This window comes from Lygodium microphyllum, chromosome 15 (genome assembly GCF_053477565.2).
Source record: "Lygodium microphyllum isolate KBCC chromosome 15, Lygodium_microphyllum_v1.1.10, whole genome shotgun sequence".
Lineage (NCBI taxonomy): Eukaryota > Viridiplantae > Streptophyta > Polypodiopsida > Schizaeales > Lygodiaceae > Lygodium > Lygodium microphyllum.
Window position 1 is genome coordinate 57424044 of NC_141149.1, and position 25152 is coordinate 57449195.

Consider the following 25152-nt stretch of genomic DNA (forward strand, 5'->3'; position numbering starts at 1 on the left):
AGCATAGTCCCATTCTGTTCCCCTAAAATAGTGTAAATCGGGATCAGTTATAACTCTAGGTCAACGCTCTTGTTGTTCGAATTCTTTGAATGACCTTCCTACTGTCCATCGTGATTGAGAAAAGTTCTCGGCCAACCGGGACCACCCATCCGTAGGATAGACCTATGGCCACATCCATCGCACTTTCCTCAGGTTGTTTTAGTTATTTATTTACCTAACACATTTAGTTGGACATGTATCAATCATCTTCCTTAATTAGCTCGTTAGGCACTGGTTCCTTCACGTAACCATAGCACTTGACATAGAAAAGCAATGTCAAACAAGTTCCTTTTTAACAGGTTATCATATTTATCTTTGAAATACATAAAGTACAGACCTTAGGCTTATCCACAATCCGCCCGAAGGCTATCCAGCAATCCACAGAAATTACTAATCCAAGATTCCGTCCGTAGACTAGTATGCGGGCCTTGAGATCCATTCCCAAGTCACGTTAGCCTCTTGTGCAGGGCTCGAAAGGTGAGGGATTTACGGCCAGAACCCCCCCAGCACCCAAGCGTCCTCCTCCTCCAAGTAGCGCTTAACGGAGAGACCTCTCACGGCGGGTTCGGTCCACCTTTCCGGCACGGTTAACAATCCCCTTGGTTAGGGTCAGGCAGGCAGTCGAGGGTACTTGAAGCTGCCTCTCCCTTCAAGCCTTCAACCTGAAGCATTAGATATCTATTTATCCTTTAATTCATTGATCAAACAAAGCAAAACAATGCTCTTAAATCTGTAGCAAGCATAATCATTTCCATTGGTCGTTATTGTTGACGAACTACTAAGGAGTGAATCCTTCTTTTCGAATGCATCCAACACTCGATCCGGGATTACTTGCAACTTGGCAAGATCCCCTATATCCTGGGTTAGGGCCGTACCCTATTAACCGAACTTGGTGTCAAGATTTGTGGGAGAGAAGGAAGGAGTCTCGCTTGAAGCTTTCTTGCTTGCACAATGGGGGAAGACACACAAGGGTGGAGGCTGAAAATAGTTTTCCTCTTCTTAGTTGTGGAAGCCAAAAGAACTCAAGTACAAAGAAATAGAAGAACCCTAGATATGGGTCTCAAACCAAACTCAACTAACTAAGGTGGCATACTAACTGAGCCACGAACTAGAGTAGATAAGGATAGCTATCATGTAGCTATTATTCAGGGCGGTGTACCAACCGCGTCTGCAACTGACAAGTCGGTGACATAAATACACAACGGTCACCCTGGCGTATCACGAGTGGAGCTCGATATCTCAACACTCCCCCTCGAGCTCAATCCCAATTCCTGCACACCAAGCAGGTCTCTGAACTTGCGCAGCTTCTCTGCGCCCAATGCCTTCGTGAATATGTCAGCTACCTGATCCTCTGTGCTGACATAAACTAGATCAATAAGACCTAGTAGAACCCTCTCTCGCACATAGTGATAATGCACCTCAATGTGCTTTGTTCTAGCATGATAGACTGGGTTATTTGCCAAGTGTATACTACTCATGTTGTCACAATAAATGACAACTGGCCCATCTGTAGACTGATGCATATCATAAAGTAGCTTATGCAACCAAGCTACCTCACATGCAACCATTGCTGCACCCCTGTACTCAGCCTCTGTGCTCGACAAGGCAACTGTAGGTTGTTTCTTGCTGCTCCAAGTGACTGCAGCACTCCCAAAAGAGAATACATATCCACTGGTAGATCGTCTATCAGAAATACTACCAGCCCAATCAGCATCAGTGTATCCATGCAACTGTATCTGAACCCCAGTCTCATAAAATAGTCCATACTGCAATGTGGACTTCACATACCTAAGTATGCGTCTAGCCGCATCCAAATGTGGTTTCCTTGGAGCCTGCATAAACTGACTTACCAATCCAACAGCATAGCTCAAATCTGGCCTGGTAATAGTCATATAAATCAAACTTCCTACTATGCGTCTGTACATAGTAGGGTCTTCTAGAAGCTCACCTGCATCTGTGCTCAGCTTCACATTTTGCTCCAAAGGAACTGAAATAGGCTTACAGCCTGCCATCCCATATTTGGACAGCATGTCCAATCCATACTGCCTCTGCAAGAGCTGTATCCCACTTGGTGATCTAATCACCTCAATGCCCAAGAAATAACGCAGCTCTCCCAAATCCTTTATCTCAAACTTCTGCTTCAATAGCATTTTCACATGAAGGATATCTTCATCACTGTCACCTGTCATAATCAAATCATCAACATAAATGACAAGCAGCATAATACCTTTCTCTGTTTTTCTTACATAAAGTGAGAAATCTGCCTTGGAAATCTGAAAGCCAATAGTGACAAGATACTGTCCTATCTTGTCAGACCATGCTCTAGGTGCTTGCTTCAAGCCATACAAGGCTTTCTTCAACCTGCAAACAAACTCAGGATGAATAGCATGCACATAACCTGGTGGCTGCTCCATATAGACCTCTTCTTGCAAATCACCATGCAAGAAGGCATTCTTTACATCCATCTGATGTAAAGACCATCCCTTTGATGCAGCCATAGCAATGACTGCTCTTACGGTTGCCATCCTTGCAACCGGACTAAATGTTTCTTCATAGTCAATGCCATATGTTTGTGCATACCCCTTGACTACTAATCTTGCCTTGTATCTATTCACAGAACCATCAGCATTGTGCTTCACCTTATAAACCCACTTACAGCCAATTGCATTCTTACCTTTAGGCAAAGGTACTAACTCCCATGTAGCATTTGCTTCCAAGGCATCCATTTCTTCATCCATGGCTTTCTCCCATTTTTCTTTTCCCATGGCTTGCTCAAAAGATGTGGGTTCTGGTTCCTGTATCACTTTGACCATATATGCATAGTGAATGGCTGTAAATCCATCATATTTCAGCCTATCCACAGGATACCTAGCTCTCGTAGACCTGCGCAAAGTAGGTTCACTCCCAGGTGCTCTCAAAACATCCCTGGTCTTCCTTACTCCAGGTGTAACAATAGAAGGAATACCCAACTCATCATCAATGCTCTGTTCTGAGCCACTAGATTCACCATCCACATAAGAGTGACCTGCATTCACATCAAACATGGGCTGATCAACCTTCTCTTTTCCTTTTCGTGATACCTGCATACCACTATCTGCATTGCTTTGAGAAGATTCTCCTGATCTCAATCTGCCTGTCCATGGCGAAGAATGTGAACCACTGCTAGAGGACGCTCCAGGTCCACTAATATTTTGTGACTGCTGCTGTGAATTCTGTGCAGCATTACCATTTTGTGCATCTTCATCATCAATCACATTTACTGGTTTATACCAGCTACTCATCTCATCAAAAACAACATCTCTGCTCACTGTAAACTTACGAGTAGAAGGGTTATAGCATCTATACCCTTTTTGCTGCAGAGAGTAACCAATAAAGATGCACTTCTCAGCTTTTGGATCCAACTTGGATCTCAGCTCATCTGGCACATGTACATAGGCAATGCAACCAAAAATTTTCAAATGAGAAATATCTGGTTTCCTACCAGTATACCTCTCCTCTGGAGTCATTCCATGTATTGCTGCAGTGGGAGTCCTGTTCATTATGTAGACTGCTGTAGCAACTGCTTCAACCCAATAAAAATATGGCAAGTCTTTTTCATTGAGCATGGCACGAGATACCTCTCCAATATGCCTGTTTTTCCTTTTTGCAATTCCATTTTGTTGTGGGGTATAACTGCATGAATATTGCTGCTTTATGCCATGCTCCTGCAAGAACTTTGCAAACTCATTTGAGAGGTACTCTCCCCCTCCATCTGACCTTAGGCATTTTATTTGCAGACCTGTTTCTTTTTCAGCCATAGCTTTAAGAGTTTTGAAATGCCCAAAAACTTCACTTTTCTTTTTCATAAAATACACCCAAACTTTTTTGCTATAGTCATCAATAAAAGTAACAAAATAATGACAGCCTCCAAGAGATGCAGCTTTAGTAGTCCACACATCAGAGTGGATTAATTCCAATGGCTTCTCACTCTCTTGAACATGTCTAGGAAATGGTTTCCTTGCCTGTTTTCCAAACTGACAGGCTTCACATACCTTATGCATTTCTGCAACCTTGAATTTCGGCAAACCTGCAACAATATTTTGGGCCTGCATTGATTTAAGTCGCTGTACATTAACATGACCAATGCGTTTATGCCAGATATCAATATCTGCAACTACACCGGTCCCATGTGCAAACATTGCTGCACTCAATTCAGACATGTCTGCATCCAATGTAAACATTCTGCCCTTCTTCTTTCCTTTTGCTATCAAGCGACCTTTATTTTTCATATCCTCAACAAAGCATCCATGAGGATTAAATCTGACCTGCAAGCCCTGTTCAACCATTTGACCAACTGAAACCAGATTCTTGGTGATATTCAGGACATGAAATACATCGGACAGGTATTTCTTTTTCCCACCCTGCATAGACAAGGGAATTTTTCCAATCTGCACAATAGGATGTGCAGTATCATCACCAGTCTCCACAAATCCTGGTTTTTCCATTTTCCTTGCATCCTCCATCCATTCTGCATGACCTGTCATGTGGTTTGATGCACCTGAGTCAACATACCATACATCATTGCTTTCTTCTGCACTTGTCATAGAATTGTTCATGTGCTGCACCATGAACAAATGCTCATTTCTGTCATCACCCTGTCTACTAGAAGATGCATAATTCCCTTGTTGCAGTTTTCCATTCATGATGTCATTCTGCTTTTTATAGCAGTCTTTAGCCATATGACCCATTTTACCACAGTAGTAGCATTCAACATTACTGTTTGCATTTTGGCCTCTTTGCCATCCACCACGACCTCTTTGGCTCCCCCTGCCTCTAGAGTTACCACGTCCTCCTCCATAGGACTGGTTTTCTTGAGTTTGCTGCATATTCTGATTTCTGCCACGGCCTCCAAATCGGCCTCCTCTACCTCTGCCTCTACCTCTTCCAGCATTTGAGTAGAAGACAGCTTCTTTTGAAGTTCCTCCTGAAGAAGATGCACCACCATTTCTCTGTTCCTCAGAAATTAGAAGAGCAATCAACTCCTCAAAATCAGGAAATCTTTCACGAACTGAAATGGATGTCCGAAACTGTGCATAATCCTTTCCTAGACTATTCAAGGTCACGGAAACTAAATCATCATCTTCCACTGGTGACCCAATGGAAGCAAGTGCATCTGCAATCTTCTTCACCTTCATGTGGTAGTCGTTGATGCTCATACTTTCTCTTTGCACATTATGCAACTCTTGCTTGAGCTGCATTTTCCTGGCTTGCGTATTTGTGCTATACATTTTTGACAAAGTATCCCATGCCTCCTTTGGCGTACTTACATCCTGAATATGCACAATCATAGAGTCTAAAATACTGATAGACAGCCAATACATAACTTTCCTGGCTCTCTCATGCCATGTTTTAAATGCCTGCATTTGTTGTTGATTGGGAACATCAGGAAGAACTGGTTCTTCTTCATTTCCTGCAACAAATTCCCAATATCCTTTTCCCATAAGGAAATTCGTCATTCTAAACTTCCATGCCTGGAAGTTGTTCTTGTCAAGCTTTTCAGTGACAATCTATGAAAGAGAATCAGACGCCATTACAGAATACTGCAAGAAATTCTGTCACTGCAAAAAACACAGCTTCACCCTCACAAGGGCAAATCTGCAAAACTGGCGAAAGTGGTATTTGACCACACAGTCACTTCCTAGTGACGATTTTGCATAAACATGAACCAAGGATGATTCTGAAACTCCCAATGTCTCTGCGCACAAGCATACGATGCAATTTCTACAGTAACTTTTCACCGACCTGTAGAACAGTGGTCGCACAGCATAGAACTGAGCCTTTTCTTGAGTGCGTGCAGAAAACTTCCGTCTACAAAACAGGCCCCGAAATGGCCTCAAATAAAAAAAACAAGGTCGCCACGGGCTAAAGCCCTTTCCCGCAGCATATACTGCCCTCTTGCTTCACCGCGAAGGGCGTCTCAACCTGAGACAATGCACTCCTGCAATTTCCGGCTGTGCTACCTGCAGAGATCTGCTCCCAAAACAGGAAATGAAAGCAACACTGCTCCTCTTACCAGACCACCGCGAGCTTGGCTTGCTTTCTTGAGCTCCTTACCACGAACAAGGCTCTAATACCATGTCAAGATTTGTGGGAGAGAAGGAAGGATTCTCGCTTGAAGCTTTCTTGCTTGCACAATGGGGGAAGACACACAAGGGTGGAGGCTGAAAATAGTTTTCCTCTTCTTAGTTGTGGAAGCCAAAAGAACTCAAGTACAAAGAAATAGAAGAACCCTAGATATGGGTCTCAAACCAAACTCAACTAACTAAGGTGGCATACTAACTGAGCCACGAACTAGAGTAGATAAGGATAGCTATCATGTAGCTATTATTCAGGGCGGTGTACCAACCGCGTCTGCAACTGACAAGTCGGTGACATAAATACACAACGGTCACCCTGGCGTATCACGAGTGGAGCTCGATATCTCAACACTTGGTCAATACCTTAAGTTCATATGTTATTCCAATTTATTGGGTGGTCTCTTACTTTCAAGAAATTATCTTTACCCAAGAAAGATACTATCTTAGGATGATTTTTCATCCTCTTGCAAGGTAACTTGCCTAATATTCTACCAACCTCATTCCGAGGAATTTGACCATTTCCTTGTGATCAATTCACAAGATCGTGCGACTCTACTATTTGTCACACAAGTGTCGCATCAAGCTCTGGGACTATTTACCCTCCGAATGGAGTCACGAAACAATCTGTTCATGATTACATTAGGCTGATGTTGTCAGTCCTAGGGTTCCAACTTCCATATTTTTTTTAGCGAGAGATTCCTAGGAAAAAACCCTAGATCACTTCTTAAGTATGTTTCAATGTCCCTACATTCCGTCAATGTGGGCAAGTCCTTAGGGTATAAGAGTTTCAGTTTTTGGCAATGCATGCGACTAGGTAAATGTCCTCACCAGCTAACCCTAGACAGTTCCTTGGGATACGTTGCATTGAATTAACCCCTTTCTAAACAAGTACTCCGTGATTTTAGGTGTTTAGGTTTATGCCAATTTAACCTGTCTATTCTTGAAGAGATTTACATTGTCATTTCCATAACCACATGACTTATTATCTACATGTAAGTCGATTTTCAACCCTAACTTTTCCGTTTAAGATCAAGCATAGGTTAGGTTATAGCTTAATTCCAATTAGTCATCCTATAACTTGCGAACAAGATTCATGCTAAAACAAGAAGCCTTTTACTAATAATTATGCAGTTGAAAAACGATATTTATACCAATTGACTAGAGTTATGCAACTTAAGAATCATTTCATGCCTTGCAATTTCCTATGGATTATTAGCACTTTCCATAATGAGTCATTGCGAAGAAGATATGTCCTAATAATGCGACATGCAATTTATACTTCCATGCCTAAATGGAGTGCACTATCTTAGTTCCGTTTTGTAAATATGGACATTAATCTAAGTTCAGTTCATTGAAATGCACAAAAACTACTTGCTAGAAATGTATATCAATTTTCTGCTCACTTTATTTTGTTTGTTTTATTGAGAATACTAATGACCGAAATCTTCTCTCTCATGAGCTAATTCTTTCTAAATTAACCAAAGTATTTAAGATGAACAATGCATCCTATCTCCAAAAATTATCCACGCACGATTGAATTATAACAACGTAAAATAAAAATTAGGAAGGAAAACCTGGACTTGTGGTGAGATGTCCATGTGGATGCTAGGAGACGATCCTCTTGCGGTTGTGCCTTGGGCTTTCTTAGGAGCCATTTTGAATTCAGCTTTTTCGCCTTGGATGCAGAGTTACGATCTTGTCCGTCTCGGTAAGGGTATTAGGTGGAATTCGCACAGAATTGGGTGGAAAAATCCCGAAGGGCAGGGGGTATAAGAACGATGATAGGGCTTTGGGAAAGACCCACAAGAAAGGATTTAAGGCCTTTGGATTGCGGGGGTTGGAGAAACCCACAAGAGGGTTTTAGCATCATACACAAATAATCTAATTTTCAAGCTCATGAATGTGAGTCAAAAAGAGAGTGAAGCCATTCATGACTATGTCACTAATATGCTAAGGCATTACTAGAGAATCGTTGTATCCAAAACATCAATAAAGCTTATCTGCATAACCTTTACTAAAGGAATTTGCCACCATGAGCAGTTGTACAAAGCCCTAACTAGTAATTGAAATTTGAACCAAATCAATCTGCGAGGAGTTTTTGAAGAAAACATTTGAGTGGATGACTTATTCAAAGAGGGAGGCAAAGGAAGAGCTCAACCATAGAATGCAATCATGGTGAGTAGTAAGAAGGGTGAGCAGAATAAATTTGAGCTCCTATAAGAGGTCCTATAAGAGGTGGAAATTTCAGGACGAGTATTTTCAAGAGTCAATGACAACCTAAGGCCTAGACCTTATAGAAAACAATGTCGAATGCATCCAATATGATGGAAATCACTTGCCATTGGAACATACCGACTTTATCCATAGAGTATGTTCCAATTGTGGATGGTATGGTCATGATGCAACCATCTATCACACACCAAGAAGGCTTCCATACCCTAGTTCTTACCCCAATAGTCCTTACTGAGCTAATAAAGAAATTCTCGATAGAAGAGTAGTGCATTTTATCCCATTAGCTCCTCTAGAGCCTACGGCCATTGCTCCTCGAGCCAAGACACCACAACAGAAACGAGGCATAGACGCACATGTTAGACGTGCAAAGTTAGACGTGTCTATCATTGCGTCTATATGTGCGTGTAAAAGACAGTGTAAATAGATGCAAATTTTGCGTCTATATATCCGCGCAAATAGACGCGAATATAGACACGTTTTGAGACACGTAATTATTTAACCACTTGAAATTGGACTTAATATAATTAAAAAACAGAGTTAATAATTATTTTTTCATTGCTCTCTAATGAATGGCAGTTCCTCTTGTTGACAAGCCTGATATAAGTAATTAGCGGCAAGTGACACAAACCTTATTATACAATTAGTAGCAAGCATTGCATGTATCTTGTAATTTCTCTACTTGAAGTGTAATACTTCTACCGAAAATATATATTGTAGCCATGTGAATTCTCGACAAAAGATAATGCCAGCATTGGATCCCGGACGGTACGAACTTAGATGCGATGTAGCATTATCTCCTTTGGCAAAAACCGATCTTGCATGAATCCCCTCTTGGGAGGAGGTCATGGGGATAAGAATATTTGATTTGGATAAATAATAGTATAATGACAATTTTTTTATTATTCCCCTTATCCCCCTAGCCGACTGTCGTGCTAGAGGGGGAGGGGAATAGAAGGTATGTTCAAGCTCCTCCATGGAGCTTGCAGGCGGGAAGAGGGCATGCGTGATGCCACGTAGAGGAGGGAGGATCCCCCTCCCCTCACCTATAAAAATTAAGGGTGTGCAAGCAGAGAGGGACGGCCGAGACGCTGGGCAAGAGTGAGATAGGTGGGCGTCGCCGTGAGAGAGAGAGGACACTATGCTGCTGGCAAGAGCTGGAGGAAGAGCCGCTATGCTACGCCGTGAGAGAGAGGAGGGACTAACGAAGTCAGCTGCAGTCCACCCTACCACCATCCATCCGCCTACACACCGCCGAAATGGCCATCTGTCGACTACCTCCACCCCCACGTGGCTCTTTCTAGAAGCTTCCAAAGCTTCTAAGGGGGGGATCTATAAGCCCCCTTTCCCCCCTGATTTTCCATTGAAGGGCCTTCAAGTGGTCTTTAAACCCTTCCCCCCCCCCCCCCCCCCAAACATTTTCCTTGAAGGGCCTTCAGGTGACCCTTAAGCCTTTCTTCCCACCCTCTCAAAATTCCCTCCTAAGGCCTCTATAAGCCCCTTTTCCCCCCAAATTTTTCCCCTTGAAGGGCCTTCATGTGGGCCTATTGAAGCCTTTATGTTACACCTTTCCCCCCCATAAATTGCCCTTGTAGGCTCTTGTTCATGTGGGCGAGATAAAGCCTTTTTGCCCCCATACAAAATCCCTCCACGTGGCCTCTTTTACCTCACCCTTTTCTTCCACCTCTTCCTTCATTCTCCATTTCTCTCTCTCCCCCTCTCTTTCTTTCTCTCTTTCTCTTTCTTTGTTGCCTCTCTCTTTCTTTCTCTTCCCCCCTTGTTGTTTCTCTCACTCATTCTCCTCTCCCACTCCCTTCATATCTCATTTCTCTCTTCCTCTCTCTTTGTTACCCTTCCCACCTTTCTCTCTCCCTTTCTCTCTTCCTCTCCCTTCCTTCATATTTCGTTTCTCTCTTCCTCTCTCTCTTTGTTACCTTTCCTATTTTTCTCTCTCTCTTTTTCTCTTCCTCTTCCTTCCGTCTTCTCCCTCTCTCCTTTTCTCTCTTTCTTTCTCTTTTTCAATACATATCATTACAAAGAAAAAAAAAAGAAATTAAGAAAACACAAAAAATCCAAGAAGAGGCAATGTACCTATCACAAAGGCTTGAGGATGAATTCTTTTGCACCTCCTCTTCATGACATTCCTTTTTTTACCCTTGTATACTTCTCGCTCTTCTTTCGTACAGCGATGGCGGTAGTGAGGAGTTCTCATTCTCTCTCTTTTTATTTCTTAGACCAGCGTCACTATTTGCATTGCTAACTATTTTAGCAATGCTATGTATGATGCAAAAAGTGACACCACTATTTTGTGTCACAAACTGCCGTCGCTATGTCTCCATTCCCTTATAGTGGAAGAGATACTATATAGGTATACTCCATGATTGTCTTCTTCACGGAATTGGTTATAGTCGACCATGTTGAAATATAAAGAGAGAAGATATGTAGAGACACGAGAGAGAGAGAGAGAGAGAGTGTGTGAGTGAAGATACACACCATATATACTCCCAAAGACTATTTCATATTGAACAAAATCAATATATATATAGGTGAGACCTAGTCTATATAGGATGAGCTATATGTAGCTACAACATTGTGAAGGGATCAATGCATAGGCAAGGTATGGAATTGACTAAGTTGGCACTACGTACATGAAAGAGGGAGTCGTGCACACTTGTGAACCTTAATGATTAGCATGTGTAATCAAGTATTTTAATGATTGACACTACAAGGTAATGGGGCAATAGTGATGGCCATTTCCGATGCAAAAAAGCAGTGTTGCTATTTGCGTCGCTATTAGCATCGCTATTTACATCGCTATTAGCATCGCTATTTGCGTCACTATTAGCGTCGCTAATTGTATTAGCAACGCTAATAACGACACCAGTCTAAGGAAGAAGTGTCAAAAACCCGAGCATAATATTTGTCGAGGAAACATTTGCGAGAAAGAATGAAAGAGAAAACGAGAGAGATTAAAGCTTTGAGAGAGAGAGAGAGAGAGAGAGAGAGAGAGAGAGAGAGAGAGAGAGGAAGAGGGAGCTCATCACCATTGTCACCACCGCCGTTGCTATATACGAAGAAGAAAGAGAAGTGTGTAAGGGAGAAGGGAGGGAAGGTGCAAAGAAAAGGTACAAAGGGTTTCATCTTCAGACCTTTGAGGTAGGTACATTGCCTCTTCTTACTTTATTTTTGTATTCTCTTGTTTTCTTTTTTTGTTTTTCTTTGCAAAGAGATACATGGAAAGAGAGGGAGGGAGGAGGGAGGGAGAAGAATGAAGGGAGAGAAAGAGGGAGAGAAAGGAAACAAAGAGAAAGAGGAAGAGAGAAATGAGAGATGAAGCGAGGGAGAGAGGATGAGTGAGAGAAACAATGAGAGAGAGAGGGGGGAGAAATAAAGAGAGGAAACAAAGAAAGGGAAATAGAGAGAGAAAGAGAGGGGGAGAGAAATAGAGAGAAAGAGAGGGAAGGAAGAGAGGACGAAAAGGTAGAAAAGAAGGGTGAGGTAAAGAGAGGAAGGAGAGTGAAAAGAAGAGAGAGAGAGAGAGGGAGAAAGAGAGATAGAGAGAAAAAATAGAGAGAGAGAGAGAGAGAGAGAAATAGGAAAACAATGAGAGAATGAGAGAGAAGGTTAAGAAAGATAAGTAAAGGTAGAGGGGGGAGAGAGAGATAAAGAGAGGTGGGGTGACATTTCTTTCAATATCTTTGTTTCTTAAGCTTTTTATTTTCTATCTTTGATTGTCTTTGCAATGAGATGAGTTGAGTGAGAGTGGGGAGGGAAGGAGAGAGAGAAATAGAGAGAAGAAGGGAGGGGAATGAAGAGAGAGATGGAGAGAAATAAAAAATGGGAGAGAGAGGGGCTTCATAAAAAAGTATCAAAACCCGAGCATGGCATTTTACAGGTTTGTAAACAAGCAAGAGAGAGAGAGAGAGCGAGGTTGCTGCCAGTACTGCCATCCACGAAGAGAGAGGAGACAAGTATAAAGGAGAAGGAAGAAACTCCTGAAGGAGAAAAAAATGAGAGAAGTACGAAGGGATTCTTCTTCAAGCTTTGAGGTAAGTGCATTATCTCTTCTCTCTTTGTTTTTCTCTTTTCTTTACTTCTCTCTTTCTTTTTGTTGATGAAGAGTGTATAGAAAGAAGAAGTGAGAGAGATCAATGTGTGAAAGGGAGATTGAGAGAGAGAGAGAGAGAGAGAGAGAGAGAGAAGTTGCTGCCACTGCCAATCCACCACAAAAAGAGAGGGGACAACTGCAAAGAAGAAGGAGGGAACCCATGAAGGAGAAGAAGAACAAGGAGAGAAGCGCGAAAGGATTCTTCTTCAAGCTTTGAGGTAAGTGCATTATCTCTTCTCTCTTTGTTTCTCTCTTTTCTTTACTTCTCTCTTTCTTTTTGTTGATGAAGAGTGTATAGAGAGAAGAAGTGAGAGAGATCAACGTGTGCAAGGGAGATTGAGAGAGAGAGAGAGAGAGAGAGAGGGAGAGGTCGCTGCCACTGCCAATCCACTACAAAAAGAGAGGGGACAACTGCAAAGAAGAAGGAGGGAACCCGTGAAGGAGAAGAAGAAGAAGGAGAGAAACACAAAAGGATTCTTCTTCAAGCTTTGAGGTAAGTGCATTATCTCTTCTCTCTTTTTTTTCTCTTTTCTTTACAGTTGGATAGAGAGAAGAAGTGAGAGAGATCAATGTGCGCAAGGGAGATTGAGCATGAGGGTTATGTACACAACCTAAGGCGTATATGGATGCTAGCTAGCAACCCCGACTATCATGCTAGATCCAAACACATAGAGATTCATTACAATTTTATCAGAGAAATGGTACTTGTAGGACAGATTGATCTACTTCATGTGAAGACAGAAGACCAGGTAGCCGATATCTTTACCAAATCACTTGGTAAAAAGAAATTTTTTCGTTTCAAGGATCTACTTGGAGTACAGCAACTAGTCTCAGCTCAAGAAATGGAGTTTGAGAAGGGGGAGGGTGAGCTTGATTCTTTTGATCTTAAAACACCTCCATCCATTGAGATTGAGGGTGAAGACAAGAAAGAAGAGATAGAAGATGACTTAGACATAGGTCAAAACAAGAAGGAAGAAGTAGAGCTTAGAGACACTACCACTCCCTATATAAGTGTTTCTGGCTCCAACACCATGGTATAACTCTTACAGATGATCAAATTCTCCCCCAAAAAGACTTGAACAAGTTTGGAATAAGCTGGAGTGAGCAGAAGATCAATGGGACTTATTCATACCTCAGGGTCCTGACTATAATGAAAGCTTGAAGTGAAACTCTTCTTCTTGGGCCTAAAAAGTGATTTAAAAATTCCTTGAGTAATACTTTTTTGAATTGATTATATCTAGCTTTTACAATCACAAGCTCCTTTTCTTCTCGGGCCTAAGTAAGTGATGAAAAATCTCCTTGTGAAATACCTTTTCAAATTGATTATATCTAGCTTTTGCAATCAAAGGATTCAATTTTTTTAAAAAATCTGATACACAATTTTTTGGCATTAGGTGTAGGTGACATTGGCAAATGAATTATGCAAGAATATTTAATGCATATAGCTAGAAGGGTGGCAGGGTTGCATGCCCTACTACCTAAATTTTTTCCCCTCTGTAACCGTCACTATTTGCGTTAGAAATTTATCTGCAACCATCGCTATTAGCGCTGCTATTTGCATTGCTAACCCAATTAGCAACGCTAATAGTGACTCAAATAAGAACACTAATAGTGACGCTTATAGCAATGCTAATAGTGACGCTAATAGCGACGAATCGATCATGTCGCTAATAGCGATGCGAATAGTGATGACGGGGGTAATTTTTTCCATGAATAATTCTGTCGCTTTAAACGTTGCTATTGGGTCTATATGTTGTAGTGTGACTTGTGCACTCAAGAATTCAACAACCTTGCTTATGCAAAAAATGAAGGCTAATTACAAATAGTAGCATGTGTGTTGACTTCATCAACAATAGCTTCTACTATACCATCTAGAAGTTCATTTGTAATAGCTCTTTTTCATCAATCACACAAAAATTTACTTTTTTTCTCGTTACTTAAGAACTAGTAGGTTTGGATCATTCAATGGCACCCACACAATGTGTTAGTAAAATTTTTATATTGGACCATATGTGGCCTTGTTGAAAAGCCTACTTTTTGAAGAGCAATGTGCATGTTTTTAAGCTTATGATACGTATTTGACTTTTATTTTTATCGTCAATCCATCACTTGTGAAGTGCATATATTTTAGGAGACCATCATTTTGATGAGCAAGGTTAAAAATTACACATTGAAATTTAATAGTAGTATATGGGTACTAACCTATAGGTATTAGGCTTGGGTCATGGGCATCCTTAAGGGTCAAGGTGCCAACTTCCAAGACTTGGACATGGTATATTGAGTGGGGCCAAAAAGTGGGTGTTGGACATAGGATTTGGAAAATGAGGAGTGCAATTTTCCGCATCCAAATTGGATGTTGAACTTTGTTTGAGAACAAAGATGAAGCTTGAGAGAGTAACGTCGTTGTAGTTTGAACTTTGGACTGTCACATTACAAATATAAAAGAACTCCATTGTCACATTGGTACGTGCTGGCCATATTTGTTGGAGCAAGTGGGAGTTGGAAGTTGGGAGTCCAAGATCAAACAGCACTATCTAGTGTCATCTCGATTCTCTGCATGTGACAAAAAAATGTATGTCTACATGCTGCAATTCTCAATGCTCATTGATCAAATATCATTCTTCAACTTGTGTATGTAGCTTTCCTAAGTGTGCAAGATATAATGAAAGTTTAGTGGTGAGACTCCATTTCAAAAGGCCAACGCATGAGTCATCATCCCTAACTCCACCCCTGCCACCTCGTTGTGAACTGTAGGGCCAACGAATTGCCTATAGAGGCTCATTGGAGGTCCTACATGGCAGCCATAGCATGCCAGCTCACTGCACAAAAAGCCTGCTCCACAATTGGCTTAGTCCACACCTACTAAGCTATAGCACACTGTGTTGCTCTAGTGGTGGCCTGCCAGTGCGTGCTGCACACTAGCAACTACAACCTATACAATGTGCACCCTTGCCTTGTTGGCATGATCTATTGAAGCAATATGCATTGAAATTGGCTTTGCTTTCTTTTCCACTTCACAAGTGTACTTTGGCATTGCCATATTGTAACCACTTGATAAAGCATGTACTTTGATTGCATCATGTTGCATTGTGATACATTCATCTCTCATACCCCATGGACCAGGTACTCTGTACATTTCACACCATTCGCATTTCATCACTCCTTTCTCACTATACCATAAACCATATTTTAACCAAGGAATTTTTTCTTTCCATTGGGCTCTCAAATTTCCTTAATGATCCTTGTTCCTGTTCCCCTTGATCACATGAAGCATTGCTTATATTTTGCAAAGATGCCTCCCCTTCCAATCCATGCATATTAATACTTCCATTTTGTGTAGATATTTCCCTTTGCAAGCCATGCATATCCATATCCTCTTACAAGTCATCATCATTAAGATCAAAATCTAGAGGAGAACCCACAGCTTCCTCAACAACTTGACTAGGGGCAAAACCCACTCAAACATTGCCTTCAAGGTCTTTTGCCTCTTTGTTAATTTTTTTGGTGCCATATCTAAACTAAAATACATACATGATAGAGTATCAAGATTCATGAACATTATGACATCCTTAAATAAGGAAATAAATTAGTAAAGGCTAAACCTTCTACCTTGATTTCAAGAGTTGAAAGGAATAGTGTTGTGCAATTCAAGTCCTTTCGATTCATGCACCTCCCCTCCACAATGGCATAATACACTACAACAAAAAGGCCTCTTAGACGCACTCTTAGACGCGATTTTTGAATTGAGAGAAAATCTTACGAGAGCATCTATCAGCGCGTCTAAATGTGCGTGTACCATTTCGCGTCTATAGTCGCGTGTATAAGGAAATCCACACGCACCAATAGACGCTCTTTAGACGCGCATATACACGCATAAATAAATGTGCACACGAAAACCAAAATTATTATTTATTTAATTTATTTTGTGCGTCTACAAGCATGTCTACTTGGATGATTAGACGAGCACATAGACAAGTGCATAGACGGACTTTTACGTGCGCCACTAGACGCGATTGCAAAACCAAAAATCTTCTTTTTTTAAAAAGATATTTAATCTCTTTTTATAAATTTGAATTATATAGCACGTCTATGGGCGCATGTACTCTGCATTTTAGACGCGAGCCTAGATACATATTTTCTGTCATTTAGATGCACAAATAGACGCGAAGCACAGAATTGGAATCCCATACATCAAATTGTGCATTTGGAAAAAAACACAATGGATCTGAAGGCACGAGAATTGAAAACAAAAATCCATGTATTCATTATATATAAAATGCATTTACATGGGGAGTTTAAGTGCTTGCGACCTAAAGTGTGGCCGCAAGTAGTAGGCCATAGAGGAGGTATGGTGCTCCTCTACAAACCTGAAGAAAAAAAAATTTCGCTAGCACCACCATCGCTACTGGGGTCGCTATCCCCCTCCTCGCTATGCTCCACATCGGGGTTCACATACACACACAAAATATCAAGGTTGCTTACATACAATTGCAAATAAAAAGTTATAATTAATAGGAAAGTAAGAAAAACATACCTCCTCTGGCTGTCGAATCCTCATAGCTCGGTTGTATTGCTCCTCAGTGATGAGACCCTCCTCATAGAAGTGAAGCCATGTGGCTGCACGATTATGGCCTCAATGGTAACCTACCTCTCTAGGAGTAGGTATCCTACTAACGATAATAGTCTCCAAAACAATTATAATATACAAACAATTATGAGACACAATGTATTAGAATAAATTATATAAAGAATTTTAAAAAATATAAGTTTTAAAAAACTAGAAATCAAAATATACTTACAAACTCTACCTCCCACGACTCTCTGGCGCCCGATTTGTAATGCGACGATCCCATAGTTTCCATTTGGATACATCCCACCTCTGCATGCTGGCGACTCTTCACTTTCTCTGCTGCTTTCTTCTTGGCTTTCTTCCACTCTATGCGGTGGCACATAAGTGGTTGGCTATAGGCTCCACGCCCCTCCTTTTGTCTCTACAGTGACTCCTTGGCATGTATCATGAGGTGGGATATTTTGTTGTGAAGCAAATCCCTCACTTTTGTGCATCCCCAATCATTTGACAATTGCTGACCCTCAAGATTTGGGTACCTCCTATGGACTGCCCTGAACACCTCCTACTACAAGCCACTTTTCTGATTCTTGAAGTAAACGAAATAATCTTTATACCTCGCATGCACGATGCTCCTCATGTACGCCATTACATCCCTTCCTTCATCATCATGGAATATGCCACCAATATCTGTAACTCTATAGTACTGGTGTACAAGCTCCTGTACATGATCTTCTAGTGAGGGTGATCGCTTGGCACCTCCTAGGCAACCTTCACACAAGCCTCGTCCTCCCCCTCAACTCTCCCTCCTCTCTCTCTGCCAACTACCCTCTACCTCGCTGGATGCACGTGCGTCGGTTGACGCTTGTGCTTCAGTCGATGCATGTACAGGCCCTGCACATGGAGTACCTGCAATTGGAGTTTGGACATTTGGTGTTTGGGAAGCAGTGCCAGGCAAAGAGGTCAGAGGCGTTCCAAACATGACGCTGAACACCTCGTTTGCTGTGGGAGAGCAGCCAAGGTGTCTAGTCATCTCTCCCATGAAGTCTTCCTTACTAGGAAAACCTCCAAAAAAAGCATTGACCCCTCTGCTGAACAAGACAAATGTATCATTCATGTGCTCCAAATCTAGGTCATTGCTAGATGAACCAGGATGCGACATCTGTAAACAAAACACAAGAATAAGACAAATTTGCTAAACTGCAATATTATGTAAACTGTACTATTGTGTAACATGTTTGTACAATTCCAAAAATAAAAACTTGTTTTTTTTTATCAGAGTTGGTGCGTGTATATTCACGCATTATGATTAGGCAAGGAATAGAGATGGTCATTTTACATTTTATAGTTGCATAGAAGGAAAAGGTCAATGAATCGCATATTTGCACGTAATGTGATGTCTTACAACTATTTATACCTTTTAGGACAAATATTAGCGTCTCTAAGAGAAGATCGTTTCTTGTCTCAAGACAAGTAGACCGATTTGGCTAAATCACTTGTAATGACATAACCCACATGGGATTCGTAAAAGCGTAACTAGTTGGTATGACGAACACCTCAAAGTGCTAGGTAGGGTTTAGCTACATTAAAAATTCTGCCCAGCATCGCACTTGGGATGCCAAGCCAAGACTTTCGATCCCAAGATCCCACCACATTTATGGAATGTTAAGGTTAGCTAAACGCCCATACAACAACGATCTAGGGTTTTACCGTGAGGATCAAATGACCTAATACTAGACTTTCGATTGAGTTTAGAAACCCTAGGGCCAAACGTTATCGGCCTAGTAAGATTAGGGTTGGGTTGAGTCAAAAGGACATCCCAAACCCTACATCTTGATCAAGCATATTTCTTGACCAAGAAACGCCGTTTGATGGGAGAAATGATCCCACAAGTTAGGTGCGACACTTGTGCAACAAGTTGCAACATCGCATGGCTTTGTGTTTAAATCACAAGATAGATTTGCCACTCCTTGGAACAAAGTTGGCAGGTTCCAAGTACAAGCTTAATTTGCAAGAGGATGAGTAGTCATCCTGCTATAGTGAGTTGCCAAGTTAGGGTAACGAGCAATTGACCAATCAAGTTAGGGCGACGAGGTTGCCCAGGATTTACTGTCTAAATTTGAGGAACCTAAGGTGTTGGCTAATTTGGGTTAATAAGGTATAAACCCTAACCCAAGGATAAAAGGGTAAACAAATAACAAAACCCTTGGGGATCATTCCAAGTTGCAATTGATCCTAGATTGAATGTTGGCTGCATTCGGAGAGGAGGATTCACACCTTAGCAGTTGGCCAAACAAACGACCACTGGATTGATTGTGTTTGTATAAAGTTAGGAGCATTGTTTGTACTTTCTTTGCTCAAGGAACTAAAGATGGAAAGATAATTAATGCTTCAGGTTAAAGGCCTGGAGGGAGAGGCAGCATCAGTTACCCCGACTGTCTGCCTGACCCTAGCCAAGGGGGTTGTTAGCCGCACCGGGTACATAGACTGAACCCGCCACGAGAGGTCTCTCCGTGGGTGCTACTTGGAGCAGGAGGCCGCTTGGGTGCCAGGGGGGCTCTGGCCGTAAATCCCTTGCCTTTGGGTCCTGCACAAGAGGCCGACGTGACTCGAGATTGGATCTCAAGGCCCGCATACTATTCTACGGGCAGAAACTTGGATTAGTAATCCCTGAGGATTGCTGGATTACCTTCAGGCAGATTATGGATTAGCCTTTAGGCAGATTATGGATTGCCTTGGAGCGGATTATGGAATAGCCTTCGGGCTGGATTATATGATGTATTCCAAAGACTGATAAATAAGATCAATTGTTGAAAAGTAACTTGTTTGACATTGTTTTTCCATGTCAGTGTTTAAGTTACATGAAGGAACCAGTGACTAATTGGCTTATTAAGGAAGTTGTTTTTGCGTGTCAACTAAATGTGATAGGTAATTAGACAACTAAAGCAACCCCGAGAAAAGTGCGGTGGATGTGGCCATGGGTCCGTCCTACAAAAGGATGGTCCCAGTTGGTCGGAAACTTTTCTCAAATGAATTTAACAACAAGTACCGATGACCTGGAATCTAGAGTATTAGAGTCCCAATTTGTGCTATTTTAGGGGAACGGAATGGGACTATGCCTTATGGGCAGAGAGGTCGAGCTTTGCATCCCTCTCGTTTCCCATTCTCCTTGAATCAAGTGCAGCATGAATCTGCTTCGACCCTGACGTTTCTGCGTAAAGTAATTCTAGGAAACGCTAGCTACCGTTCTAGGAATTTGACCACTAGGAAAACCCTGATTCAGGTCGATCCTAAGTGAGAACGGCCGGAACGCTTCCGCTTCATGGCATACTCGGGAAGACCTAGATCGCAAACCCTGTGACATTCCGTGGGAGTGCTGAGTGGCACTTTCTAGACTCTCTTCCCGATGGGCTGGTAAGACTGTGCTATAAGTGAACAGGTGGACATGTTACAGAGCCGAAAATTCCTTGGCTCTCGAGCAAAGCCTAGGAAGGTAGAGTCAATGTGGCTTCATGCATGTGAATCCGCTGATATTCGTTGAACTCCATCCGTGGACCTATTCTGTGCATGGCACGTTGTCAAGCTCGCCATGCCAGACATACGAAACATGTGGTTTATGCAGGGGATAAGCGGAAAGTGTCTGATAACTTTTTGAGGGATGGTTTGCCCTTGCAAGTCTTGTCGATACCTATGAGAACCACACTTTGGACATGTCTCCATAGTCTCATATTCTCCTCAAAACAGTATGCAATCGTTGATACATACATGGATGTTGTTGCAATCCATGCCAAGCTTTCGTAAAACATCTCGTGCATCATCACGAGACTCAGGCATGGTATTTGCAGGTGGTAATATATGATATTTTAATAACCTGAAAAAAATCATAAAACACCTTGAAAAAGCACAAATTTTTTTAATAATAGTGCCGAAAAAAAATCAACAAAGCATATATACAAGATACCTGAACAACTCGGTCACACTCGCATCTCTCCACCCCTATTTTGCTTGCACACAAGATTGCAAGCAGTGTCTTCAGGCGAGATACTCGGCACCCATCATATAATGGTATGGATGCTTCCTCTCTAAGCAGATCAGAAGTCTCGACATCCATGGAAATCAATGCATCGATCATTGCCTCCATCTCACGCTCCAATATTGTAGGTAGGTCTAGAAGGCTGCCTGTCTCCTCTAGCATTGACGGTATAGACTGCCCTTGCAAGTGGTGGATTGGCTCATGAACTCCATCCATCGCATGTCCATGAACTCTTCTAATTGGCCGCAAAGGGTGCACTCCTCGGGACGAGACGTCATCTCCCTGGATAGAAAATTTGCCAGCCAGACCTAATCTTATTGTATATGGTATTCAATTAGCTTGCGACTACAATGCATGATTGATATTAACTTTTCCTACCGTTTGCTGAAAATTTGCAATCGTTTGATCAATGATCTCAGATTGAAACTCGCCAAATCATAGTACGTGTTCTATAGACAATCGACGTTTTCATCTAATTGCCAGCTTGCATTGAGAGCAAGGACATGGGACACGCTGATTAAGATACGCCTCGCGATCTTGAACAACAGGACCTTCATCGTTTTCCATTTTGTCTACGTTACGACAAACAATTTGTTTTTGTTATCATTCTTTTTTTTTCTTAAATTATTATCCCCTCCTTCCATCTCTCTCTCTTTTTTTTTCTTAAATTGTTATCCTCTCCTTCCATCTATCTCTCTTTTTCTACGTTACGACTACGACCATGACCATGACTATGACTATGACAACGACCACGACTACGATCACGACCATGACCATGACCACAACCACCATGACCACAACCACGACGATGACGACTATGACCACGACTACGACTACAACCATGACCACAATCATGACTATGACTACGATGACCATGACCACGACCACGACCACGACCACGGCCACGACCACGACTATGACTATGACCACGACTATGACTACGACTACGACCACGGCCACGACTACGACTACGATGACCACGACCACGACCCACGACCATGACCACGACCACGACCACGACTATGACGACTATGACCACGACCACGACCACGACCACGATCATGACTACGACTACAAATACAACCACGACCATGACCACAACTATGACCATGACCACGATGATCACGACTATGACCATGACTATGACTATGACTACAACCATGACCATGACTATGACCGCAACCACGACTATGACTACGACTATGACTACTTATATAGAGATGAAGAGAGAGACAAGAGTTGAGAGAAGAGAGAGAAGAAAGAGAGAGAGATTCGACTAGAGCATTTGACACCCATAGTCAATACACCGTCGAAAACACAAGCATAAATTGACATTGAATTATGGTAGGAAAATCCACCACAAAACAATAGTTATAATACTCGAGGTAGGATTTCAAAGTCTTATTGATTTCAATCGGTCATGGATGCCATACTATGGGTAGGTTGCACTCACTAAGAATAGGATTGGAGATTCACCTCATCTTCTCTCCATTATCAATAGAATTCTCCTTTACCATTTACAAGTCACCCACCTTCTCTCCACACTATTGTACACTACAATCTCTATGAGGGCATGAGATTGGGATCTCCACAGATACCAAAGCATGATCTCTAGCTTGATGATTACATATATACTACTATTACTCGTGGAATAAACCTTAAAATAGTTATTATGCTCAAATATATGCTTGTTAGAGCAGAAATTTATTCCTAAGACTATTCTAAGGAAGAAAGAGGGTTAATGATAAAAGAGTGTCCTTCCTTGCAAGTGATTTTATATTATATTTATTAATTAAAATTGATAGTTGAAGATGAGTTTCCTAAGAGATCTTGTGGTGATGCTGTTTTAGTTTTGCGAAGAATATGAATGATGCCATTTTAGTTTTTTGTATTTGTCTTTTTAAGAAGAGATTGATTTTTATGGAATATCCAAAGTTATTTTTGGATTTACGTTATGAAAAATGAATGTTTTTCATACTGATAGCCTGATTGCCTTCGTTGTATACTTGCGTGGTGGAGGCTAGGACAAGCCTCATGTATGAGAGGTCTCTTTGTAGGAAGAACATTATTCTAGGAGGCACAAGTATGCTAGGGCTCTCTATTTGTATATTATCCTCCTCTATTTTCCTCTCTCTCTCTTCTTCTCTTCTCTTTCTATCTCTCTTTTCCTTCTCTTCTTCTTCTTCCCTACCTTTTCTTCTCTATTTTTTAAAGATCTTCTCTCTTCTCCTCTTTTATTTTCTCTTCTTCTCTTCTCCTTCCCTATCATTAGGAAAAAAATGAGCTCACAAATGGGCCTTTTAGCCCCCCCTCTCTCCTCCTTATAACAAGGAAAAGAGGAGAAAATAATAGTAAAATAATCCTCATCTCTCTCCATTCTCAAAACAAGTGGGCTCAACATCCTCAACTAGTTTTACCATATAAGCATAATGGTGAGCTACATACCCTTCAGAACCAGATCTTTTAATAGGGTATATGATCTTGTTAGATCTGCGTACCACTGGATCACTCAATGGAGCCTTTACATTACTATGAGCTCTCTGTACACCTAGTGTCCTGATTGAAGGAATGCCAAGCTTATCATCCAAACTCTCTGAACCAGTGGAATCTTTATCAAATCCCAAATGACTGGTAGATGCATCATTACAATCCAGCACTTTTTTATTTTCTTTTTCCTTCCCTGCAACACTTATAGATCCACTTGAAGATGTGTGACTACTCACTCCTTAGTCTCCCAGACCAAGGGCTCACTGTAGATATAGTACTAGATGATATTTCTGGTCCACTAAGACTCTGTGTTTCTTGTTTTTTTTTTGCACATAGCTGTCCTGATCATTATCATTATCTAATACATCACCAATAGGTGCATACTAGCTGTCCATCTCATCAAAGATAACATCCCTGCTCACTCTGAACTCACCTGTGATAGGGTTATAACAGCGATACCCTTTCTGCTCTAAAGGGTACCCAATAAAAATATATTTTTTAGTCTTTGGATCAAGCTTCTTCTGTAGCTCATCTGACACATGAATATATACAACACATCCAAATACCTTCAAGTGTGATACATTGGGCTTCTTGCTAGTAAAGCACTCTTCAGGAGTCATCCCATGATCTGTAGCTATGGGAGTTCTGTTCATAATGTAGACAAAAGTATGGATAGCCTCAGACCAAAAATGTTTGGGCATATTCTTTTCAGCCATTAATGCCCGTGTAACTTCTGCAATATGCCTGTTTTTTCTTTCTGCAACACCATTTTGCTATGGGGTATACCTGTAAGTAAATTGCCTCTTTGTCCTCAAGAAGCCACTGAAATCATTAGAGAGGTACTTTAAATTATATACATTGTATACATTGTATTTTTTCATTATATATCTTTGAATTTCTACACAAAAATAAACAATTGTCAAATACATCCTAACAGATACGTGAGCTCGAAGGAAATTGATCCAAACACATTGCAAGATGCTCGAGTATTATCTGTCAAGGTGGTTTGTTTGGTGGAGGAAATTTTTCCTCGATCCATTTTGACTACTCAATTACATTTACTCGTACATTTGATTGATGAGATCGCACTTTGTGGGGCAGTTCATGCAAGGTGGATGTTTTTTATTGAGCGCTTCATGAAAACCTTGAAAGATTTTGTGAGGCAAAAAGCACGGCCTGAGGGAAGCATGGCGGAGGGTTGGTTAGTGCAATCATCCCTTGTTTATATCTCTGAATATCTTGCTGAAGTGGACCCCTCTCAACCACGACTATGGAAAGACGATGAAGACTTGAGGATGACCTCTATAATACCTCAAGGAAAATGAATGAGTAAAATGCTAACAAAAGAAGAACTTCGTAAGTTAAATAGTTTTTGTGTGCTCAATAGTGATGTAATGAGCAAATGGGTGACACTATATAATGAAGCAAGGGCAAGAAGAAAAAGCGAAAGACAAGCATTTCGCACTAGATATGGACATAATGTCTCATTTCCAGATCATCTAAATGCGCTCCCACATCATATTGATATAGATTGGTTACATGAGGAAATGGAGAGAATGGAAAAAGAGGAGGA